The 10,637-nt window shown below is 44.6% G+C and overlaps 1 long non-coding RNA gene across 1 annotated transcript; it reads left to right on the forward strand.

Moving 5' to 3' along the window:
- The first annotated feature begins 66 nt into the window (after window positions 1-66).
- On the forward strand, window positions 67-5,271 carry LOC110199941 (uncharacterized). Its single transcript, XR_002322102.2, has 3 exons — window positions 67-1,513; window positions 2,394-2,665; window positions 3,688-5,271. It is a non-coding gene; the product is annotated as an uncharacterized LOC110199941 (long non-coding RNA).
- The last annotated feature ends 5,366 nt before the right edge of the window (window positions 5,272-10,637 follow it).

Below are 10,637 nucleotides of genomic sequence, written 5' to 3' on the forward strand. Positions count from 1 at the left end.
AGCAGCGTTGGCCCCCCCCCCGTGCCCGCCCCCCCCAGCTCTGCAGCATCAGCCCCGTCCCCGCCTCGCGCAGGCTCTTTTAGGTGGGACGGGCCGGGGGCCCCCGCTGTGTTCTCTGTCTAGGACTCTTTCCCTCTCTCCCCCCCACTCCCCACTCACACATAAGCTCTTGGAACCAAAGCCCGTCGAGTCTGTCTTTGGAGCTCCGTGGCTGGCTACAGTGCCTGGCACAGAGCAGTGTTTGCTGAATGAATGACCCCGAGGGAAGTCCTGGGATTTAGAGCAGCAGGAAGTCCCAGGGAGCCGGCGAGGATGGCTGGTGCCTCGTCTGCTTCATCGCACTGGATTCTCCCGATTCTGGGATGGAGCTTCGTTGTTCTTGTTGACGACCGAGCCTGTGGTTTCGTCCCTGTGGGCAGCACCCGGGGAGGAACACCCCTGACCCTTGAAGACCCGCACCTGCTCTGCAGTTTCATCTCAGAGAACTGCAGGTAACATCATCATCGCCATTTTACAGATGAGGAAACTGAGGTTCAAAGAAGGGACCCAACCGTCTCCTTATAGCTGTCTGTGGCAGATTCAAACACAGGCCTTCCTGACTCCAAGTTTGCCACTCACCGTCTCGCCGTACCAACTTACCTGGTACAGGCATACTTTGCCTCATTTTATTCATGGGCAAAGGTCAGAGGAACACCACATTGCAACATAAAGCACTCTGAAATCAGGAGTCAGGGAACCTGGGTTCAAATCCTAGCTTTGCTACTTGTATGACCTCCTCCCGCAAGATCCTTCGTGCCTCTGGGCCTCTGTGTCCTGTGTCAAATGAAGAGGTTGGATTGTATATCCTCTGAGATCCTTTCAGGATTTAAAATCTACGAACTCTGCAAGGTTATACCACTACTAAAAGAGAGTATCTGAATTTGAATCCAAGTTTCCTGGCTCCAAATCCGCTTGGGATCTAGATCAGGAAGGGAGCTTAGAGACCGCTACCCCAATCATTTCAGAGGTGAAGCTGAGACCCATTGAGAGAAGCATGGCAAGTTAGCAAGCATGTGCCGCACACAGTACTAAGTCCTGGAAATACAAACCGAAGCAGAAAGAATGAGAAGCCTGCGTTCTGAGGGAAAAAGACAACGTGTGTACACACGCACAAAAGGAAATGGGGTTACCCACCCCAGGTCATGGCAGAGAAAGTCTGGGGACTCAGGAGTGCAGGCTAGACTGGAATGAAGAGCTGGCTAGTCTGGATATCTTCCTCAAAGGGAGGATCTGGGAAGAACCAGCCGTTCACAGCTTGGAAGAGGCCACAAGGCCAAGATGGTCCTGTTTGATTTGTAAAGAAGTTGCTGTGGCGGGGAAAAGTCTGGACAGTTAGGGGTGCAGCCTGCAGTGGCTGGAACCCAGGCTGTGGAATCAGAGACACTCATTCAGATCTTGATTGCCATACTGAGTCTGTGGCCATGGCCAAGTCACCTTTCCTCTCTGGGCCTCAGCTTCCTCATCTGTGAAATGGGTAGGTTGGATTTCATGATCTCTGAGGTTCCTTTCAGCTGTAAAGCTATGATCCTCTGGACTGTGCAGGGTAATCTGGGAGTAAGTGGCAGGATGGCTCACTGTACTCTGCCTCTCATAATCCAACCCACATGATAGAGACTTGGCTGTAGATTAGTGTGGGAACCAGCCGAAAATGTAACTGGAAAATATTCAACAAAATACATGAAAATACAACAAAACACAGATCACATTAATATATGGTTTTCCAAGTCATTATGTACCCTCAGGGATCTTTGAACAGCCCATTTCTATTTGAATTTGACACCACTGCTCTAGAGCAACCTTGCCTTATTGTAAGACCATTAAACAAGTTGCCACTAGTGAGGTCTAAGATTTATCCCATCTTCTGGTTTTTAGCACAAGACAAATGTCTGAATATCTCTGTGCTATGAAGCTAGATGAAACATGAATCTGCATGCCATGGGGACAGAGCAGGCAGGCAGATGTTGGGAGTGAGCCCACTGCATTGGCACATGGACGGTGAGGCGGGGGATACAGTGGAGAGAGCCTTACTCACTTCTTTCCTCGACAGTCTCCCTGTAACAAGCCAAAGTGAGACAGTATACATTTGTTATTATGGTGAGGCTCACTGGGAACAAGAAGCTGTGGAAACAACGTTGGTGGGACATTGGTTACTTTGACATCCAAGTCTTCACTATTACAGAGGGTTAAGCTGGAAGTACTGAAGGAAACAGGGAGGGGACAGGCCCTGAGAACAGCCTCAGGCTTTTAATAGCAAGTGATTTGAAATATACTATTACATATGTTATATGAAAAATCTCAGGTTTTCTAACTGTCTGCTCATGCACAATGTGAGTACCTTTTTTATCTTGTCACAGATTAAAGGAACAAAAGGTTTTGAGCTGAACGTGAACCCCAGAGAGCAGCTGGGTCTAGAGAAGATCCTAGAGAGATGACTGGCTGTCATTTAACACAGCCCTGTCGGTCTATGGATCAGGAAACAGAGACTCAGAGACAGGAAATGAACTCTCCAGGGTTGTTCAGGCCTGTTCAACTCTTCATGACCCCCATTTGGGGTTCAGATACTGGAGTGGTTTGCCATTTCCTTCTCCAGTTCATTTTACAGAGAAGGAAACTGAGTCAAACAGAGGTAAGTGATTTTCCCAGGGTCACACTGCTAGTAAGCATCTGAGGCCATACTTGGACTCAGGTTTTCCTAACTCCAGGCTAGGAACTCCATCCACCAAGCCACCTAGCTGCCCAACGTTACATACCTAATAATGATACAGATCAGAACCCTGATCTTCTAAGGAAAAGACTCCTGTTCTTTCCAAAGCATTGCCCTGAGCTGTTATGGCTTTTTTTTTTTTAGGCAATTGGGGTTAAGTGACTTGCCCAGAGTCACACAGCTAGTAAGTGTCAAGTGTTTGGTCTGAGGCAGGATTTGAACTCAGGTCCTCTTGACTTCAGGGCTGGTGCTCTAGCCACTTCACCACCTAGCTGCTCCCCTGCCGTGGTTTTTTTGTGACTGCTTCAAACTAAAACCAATAGTTTTGTCTCACAGACCAACCCCTGGACCCCATGCCATCAAATGACCTAGGGCACAAAACCACTTAACTAACAAGTAACAATGTTTCCTCAATTTAATACCGTTTATATAACAAAGGCGGATTTGATTTGGTTTTAGCTGGGAAGGAGGATTTTAAGTAATGTACTAACTCAGATTCAAATATAGGGACTGACTTTGAAGAGATAGTGCACCAATCCTGCATCCCACTACGTCATTAAGTTAACATCTGTTCATCTCTTCCTCTAGGACCTAATCTAGCTGCCTGCTTTCTTCATTAACTACCTTATCACTGTATCCTAGACATTACCAAAACTAAAGCAGTGTGCCAATACAATGTTCCAGTTCCAACATGGTTAGTGCCAATTCCAAGCATTTTCTTGGTTGAGAATCATTTCAAATTGGGCTCTAAACAAATAGGCCCTTCAGAGCCCTTTATGTTGAAGACTGCTATTGCCCAGGTAGTCAGAGTGATTTCCCTGGAGCCTTTTCCAAACTCGTCCTTCCTCAGCCACCCATTCCTTACCTTTACACTCTATAGACTAACAGCCATGATAGGATTCTCCACATTTTGCAGCTACTTCTAAGTGTTTCCTCCTTGATAGCTCCAGCTCCAGTCCCTTGAAATCCCTAAGAGACACCAAGTGCTCCCAGATACTCACATGATGACAAACCACCTTCAGACACAACCATTCTCTGCTTCCTGGTTGCAAAAAAGGCAGCAGAGTGCCCAGATGAGGGCATGGACATGGAGAGGTTTATGGAGGTGAGTTCTTCACTCATTTCAGAGGGCATTCTCCATTGGGATCAAAGGCAAGATTACATTTAGAGCTTTCTATACAGGGCCCCATTTTCTCTATAGAATGTCTCACTTGATGATCTCATCAGCCCCATGGATTCAATGACTGGCTCTATGCAAATGTTTCCCAGCTCTCCATCCACATCCAGGCATGATCTCCCTCCTAAACATCAGTTCCATATTACCAGCGGCCCTCTGGACATCATGATCTGGTCCCAGGGACATCTCAAACCCAACATGGCCAGAGCAGAGCTCCTTCACTTTCCCACAAAACTCTTCCCTCTCTCTGTCTTTCCCATTACTGTCAAGGGCCCCAGTGTTCCTCCAGTCCCCAGAGCTCCTCACTCCAGCTCACCCCACCAATCCCATTCATTGGCCAATCATGTTTCTACCTTCACAACATCTCTCATATACCCCCTCTCTCCTTCGACATTGCCGTCCCTCTAGGGCAGGCCATCATCGCCTCAAACCTGAACCACTGCAGCAGCCACTTTAAGCCATCTGCTACCCAACTGCCAAAATGATTTACCTAAACCACAGATCTGACCATGTCCCCTCCCTTACTCAGAAAACTCCAGTGACTCCCTATTACCTCCAGTATCCACCAAATATAAAGTCATCTAGAATTTGAATCAATCAATCAATAAACATTTATTGAGTACCTACTATGTGCAAGGCACTGTGCTAAATGCTGGGGATACAAAAAGAGGCAAAAATAGTCTCTGTCCTCAAGGAGCTTACAATCTTCACTACTCAGCCCCCTCCGATTTTTTGTTTAGCCTTTTCTTCCCTCCATATCTTGCCGTTTCTTGAAAACCAGCACCATCTCCCACCTCTTCAACTTTGTCCTGGCTGTCTCTCATGCCTAGAATGTACCCCCCTCACCTCCAACACCAACTTTCCCGGGCTTCCTCAGATCCCACCTTCTGCCAGAGGCATTTCCTTCTCTCTTTGAAAGCTCTCAGCCTCATTCGAAGGTGAGCTCCTTCCTTGGGGACACCTGGTATTTTGGCCTTTTTTGGTGTCCCCAGCGAGTAGCACAGTGTCAGGTACTCATTCACTGGCTAACTTGCCTGTTTGGGATTCCTTTGTCTCATTAAGTATGTGCCCTTAGGGTGCTGTAAGGCTGACGTTTCCCATTTTTATATACACACTGCCCCACTCGACGTTTATTAAGCACCTATGTGTATGAGAGGCTAGATAATGTAATGAATGGAGGCCTGACCTTCAAGTTGGCAAGATTTGCTTTCACTTCTTGCCTCTTCCCCATTACTTCATGGCTCTGGGCAATCTCTTGGTGTTCCAAGGAATTCTCAGTGACTGCAAGTTACAGAACTGTTCTGGGCTTCACTGGGGGGGAAAGAGAAGGGGAAGTTTCCTAAAGCATTCAAATCACAGGTCTAGGCCAAGTGTATGTGTGTATATGTGTGTGTGAATGTGTACATATATATATATATATATATATATATATATATATATATAATATATATATATATATATACATATATATATATATATATATATATACATATATATATATATATATATACATATATATATATATAATATATATATATACACACACACACATACACACACATATACACACATATATGTGTGTGTATGTGTGTGTGAATGTGTCCATATATACATATATACATACACACATATATATACACACATATATGTGTGTGTATATGTATGTATATCTGCATTTATGTATATATAATGTTTATCATACTGTATATTATAACGATATATAACATATCGTTATAATATATACTATACTATATACTATATATTATATATAATATATACTATTATATATATGTATATATATATAAATGATACAGAGACAAAAACTCAAACGATCCCTGCCCTCAAGGCACTTACATTCGGCCCTATATCCTTTTTTGTACATGTCCCGTCTTTCCAGGATCAAGATTGGGAATTATTCTCCCATCCTATCATTGTGTCTGACAGTGGGTCATAGTGGCATTACACATTCCTTATGTACTGACCTAAGCTACTTATTGGCATCCTCCATCACTCTACTGCCTCCGTCCATGGCACATCAACACAAATTGAGCTAACTAATAGCTTTCCAGGGTCCTGTGGTGACCTATTGGGAGCATTTAATATAGTCTACACACAGCTTTATGTCCTGAAAGACCTAGCCTAGATAACAGGCAAAGTCCAGGGAGCTCCAGAGAACAGATTCCTGAATAGAGCAATAGAACACTCTCTCTTTTAGTCCAGACTCAGAGGCTGAGGTGGATTTTGGCCTGACTAAGGCTAATTATGTGACACATGACTTTGATCCTATTGATGCCTATCTCCCTTGGGCTATGGCTTCATCCACAGTGTCCTCCCTCCCTGTTGTGGTATTTTTATTTTCAGCCTCTAATTACATAATTAAGAGTTTAGGGGGAAATTGCTCACAGGAGAAGAGGAGGAGAAAAAAGGGCAAGAAGCAATGACCTATAGGAAGAAGAGTAGGTGCTGTATGTCTACCTCATATGTTTTTCATTATCCCACATTTCTGTTCAGGTTGAAAATGGGCAGTAAAGTGAATGACTAACAAGTGATGCAGATTCTCAGATTTTTTTTAATGTGGTTATCTTAATATCCCAAGCCTCTTTCACAATTTTTCCATCATGCCAAGTTTGAAATAGTGAACCTGGATGGGATCACCTTTTTTTCTGCATGTACATTTTTAAATAGGTTCAGAGTTTGAGGAGCCGGGAATGGGGCTATGGTCCCCACCTCAGGATACATTTCTGTTTCTGCTTTCAAAACTACAAACATGAATCGATGCTAGAAAAACATCTGAATTGGTCTGTGTCATGGGAAATTTGGCACAGAGCCTTCTTCATTGTCTCACTGCAGCCACATGAGGCAATCAGCTGTGCCGATGCCAAGGAGCAGGGAGGCTCTCTCTCTGCCTGCCCCACTAGTCTCCTGGTATTGCCAGGTGGGAAGTAGGTCCATGCAAGCAGAAATTTGGGTCATTAGATAATAAGCCAAGATGTTGTTGGCTCCTGGCTCATCGATCTGGAAGGGACCTATGTCAAGGCTGAATTCCATATGTTACAGATGAGGAAATTGAGGTCAAGGGAAGATTAGATTTCTCCTCCAGATGCTGCCATGGTGGTGAAAACCCTGTGTCTAGGCATGGATGAGATCCCTACCTGCCCAGAAGCCCTTTCTATGATGTTTGTATGAAAAAGCTTCCCACTATTTGTGGGGCCCCTCCATGTTAGCCCTTCTTGCCAGAGCGCCTGGTGGAATTCCAGTCTTGCACAGATCTATGGTAGGCCAGGAAATGGTGCTTCAGTGTGTCTTCAGGATGGTGCTTCTGAGCTGTCCTGTTCCTGGGCATTCTTCATCTAGGTCTTGCCAGGAGAGGAGTGTGGTAAGTGGCATGCAGCAGGAAGAGCCCTGAGCATCAAGTCAAGGGGGCCCGGGCTTCAGATCTCACCTTGAAACTTACTACCTTTGCAGCCAATGGGATTGGGCAAGGACTTCTTCAGCATCTGCTATCCTCCAGGCACTGGACTGGTCCTTGGAAGAGGCCTGAGCAGCTCCACCAACCCCATCCACCAACGGATCAATCCCCACTGTAACCAGCCTGATAAGAAGTGAACCAGCTTGTCATCGGAGACTTCTCTGGCCTCTCAAATCAGCAGCGGATTCTACTTCAGGCAGCTTTCACTAGAAGATGGTGCCTGCCATCAAGCCTAAGTTTTCCTCTTTATAACTGCTACCCACGGCCTTCCTGCTTCTGCCCTCTGGAGTCAAATAGAACCTGGCTAATCCTTCCCCCACATAACACCCCTTCACATATTAGAAAACAGAAGCCTTCTCCCCTCCGGTATAACCATGCACACTCCCAGCCTTCTTTTGGACAGCCATCATTTCCCTCTTCTTCAGTGTCCTGAAGGGCCATGACCAGACTCGGTTGTTCAGCAAGCCTAGAACAAGCTCCTCCCAAGTGCCAGGCACTGGGAGTACCAAGACAAAAATAAAATAGTCCCTGCCCTCAAGGAGCTTACGTTTTATTATTTTGTAACACCATATACTGAACCTAGGACTCTCACAGACACCTGTGTGTTCAGATAGCTCTGCTATTACTAAACCGGGTTGCTGCCTCTTTTGCTATTAATATTCACTAAGAAGCTTAGTTCACAATTGAATCCATCGGCTCAGCATGATGCCACAGGGTCATTTCCCCACGTTTCCACACCTCTCCTCTCCTATACCCTACACTGCCTTGTCTAATTCTCTTTCTCAAGAGATTAAACATCTGCAATTAAATTATACACATCCAGAAGATGATGAACTTCTGGGGGCTAGGTAGGGATGCAGTTTTGTACAACTTTGTATGTCCTATAGTACTCAACACAGTGCCTCACCCATATTAAATGTTTAAAAATGTGTTGGAATAAAGGAATCAAAATTGGTGAGTAGGCAGGTGCTTTATCTTCATAGCAATCTTTACATTCAAAGTTCTCTGCTATCAATTACCTCATCTTTTCCTTCCAAGCATTCTATGAAGTATGTAGGGCAAGTATCATTAGCCTAATTTACACAGGTGGAAATTGGGTTTCAGAGACATTCACTGTCTTGCACAAAGTAAAACAGCAAGTCACTGGAGGAACCAGATTAAAGGAGGAGAGCTTGGGATGATAGTTGGGCTCGGTCCCCTCCCAGAATCATAGAATAAGGAGGAACTTTGGAGGCTCTACAACTGACCCAAAATGATAATAACTCCTATGTATTTGGTTCTTTAAATGCAAAATGCCTTTATATAGATCGCCTCATTTCCACCTCTCAACAAACTTCAGTTGTTATCATAGGATTATAGATTTTAGAACTGAAAGACCCTTAGAATCCATAGTTCAACCTTCTGACTTTACAGTTGAAAACACTGAGCCTCAGAGGGGCTAAGTGACTCAACCGAGGTCATACGGGTAATAAGCAGCAGCGGTAGAATTTGAACCCTGTCCTCAGACTCCAAATCCAACTTTCTTTTGGTTGCACCCATGTTGCCTTTTGTTAAAGTAGGTACAGTGGACCTCGAATCCCATCACAACATCGGTTGGTGTCCAGCCTTTCCTTGAAGACCCCTAATGAAAGCTCAGTACCTCCTGAGATGCCCATTTCCCCTTTGAACAGCAGAAAGCTTCTCAGGAAGCTTTTCCTAACCCTAATTCTGTTTCTAAATAGAAATTTTCCTCTCTGCAACTTCTAATCCTGACCCTAGTTCAGCCTTCTAAGGCCAGGCAGAACACATCAATTAATCAACAAGTGCCTACTATGTGCTGGTACCACACTACGTGTTGTGGCTGTAGTACAAAGAATGCCATAAACCCTACTCCCAAGAAGGGTATATTGAAGGTTATATTCAAATGGAGGAGAAAGCAAGACCTATAGATAGCACAGATATAAATGGGATAAAGACAAATATGTGAGGAGCAGTTAAATAAAAGTTGGCTAATCTCTCTTCTTTGTGACGGTCCTTCACATACTTGAAGACACTATCACGGTCACACACACAACAGCTCCCCCTCAAACCCCCATACACACATATCCAGATTCTCCATTATCTCTCCCAACTTCTAACACCAAGGCCCAGTGAGTAACATGATCTTTCGACAATTCTACACGCTCAGTCTCCACCCCATATACCCTTTTATGACTTATTTACTCTCCATCACTATGAGCTGTTCATTTTTACCCTTACTTCCTCATTGTGGAAATGATGGAAGGAGAAAATACGTGGTAATATGCTCAACCAGCATCTCTGGTGATGACTGAATGTAAAAGGCCTGGGCAGACCAAGAACCAGGTAGGTAGGAAGCCCAGAATCCAGAATTATAGAGCCAATCCGTCAGGATCAATCCAACAGGCAAAATGGGGGCTTTAGGTTGCTTGGTTTGGGAATGGAGAATGGAATGGGAATACAGATGAGGGAGGATAGAATCTAGTTAGATCATTTTTCCCTTTGAAACAGTGTTGTAAATATTAGACAATGATCATTAGCTTCAAAGTCCACACAAGCCTATTTAATCCATTACATAACTGAAATATTAAATATTCAGTAGAATATATTAGCTAAGGGGAATCGTGGGGGTGCGGGTGGGAGGAGGGATGTTTACTAGGGATTCAATTTACTTCCCTTCATTGTTGTTCAATTGTATCTGACTCTTCACTATCCCACTTGGGGTTTTCTTGGCAAAGATACTGAAGAGGTTTGCCGTTTCTTTCTCCAACTCATTGTACAGATTTGGAAACTGAAGCACACAGGAGTAAGTGGCTTGTCTAGGGTCACACAGCTAGTAAGTGTCTGAGGCAGGATTTGGACTCAAAAAGATGAGTCTTCCTGACTCCAGGCCCAGCTCTCTATTGACTTCACCACCTAGCTTCAGATCACAGCTAATAAGAACCAAATCCTGCTATGGTTCAGATCAGACATAAGGATGGAAAAATTGCCTTCTGCCTTTCATATGGGTAAATTAATCCTACATTGTATTATGTTTATACATCTCTGACCGAGAAATCCTCAAATGGGGCAGTATGATGTGGAGGGGATAAAACGTTAACCTCTGTGATGTGCTTCCCAGATTCCCTCACTGCCTCTTTTGCACATCTCTCTAAGGACACAGGGCTAAACAGTCTTGTCCAAGCTGCCCCTCCAGCCACAATAACTGCCCAGAAAAATACTGGAAAGGTGAGAGAGCCTCGAACAGAATT

The sequence above is a fragment of the Phascolarctos cinereus genome, unplaced genomic scaffold (assembly GCF_003287225.1).
Source record: "Phascolarctos cinereus isolate Bilbo 61053 unplaced genomic scaffold, phaCin_HiC Scaffold_3;HRSCAF=262, whole genome shotgun sequence".
In the NCBI taxonomy this organism is placed as follows: domain Eukaryota; kingdom Metazoa; phylum Chordata; class Mammalia; order Diprotodontia; family Phascolarctidae; genus Phascolarctos; species Phascolarctos cinereus.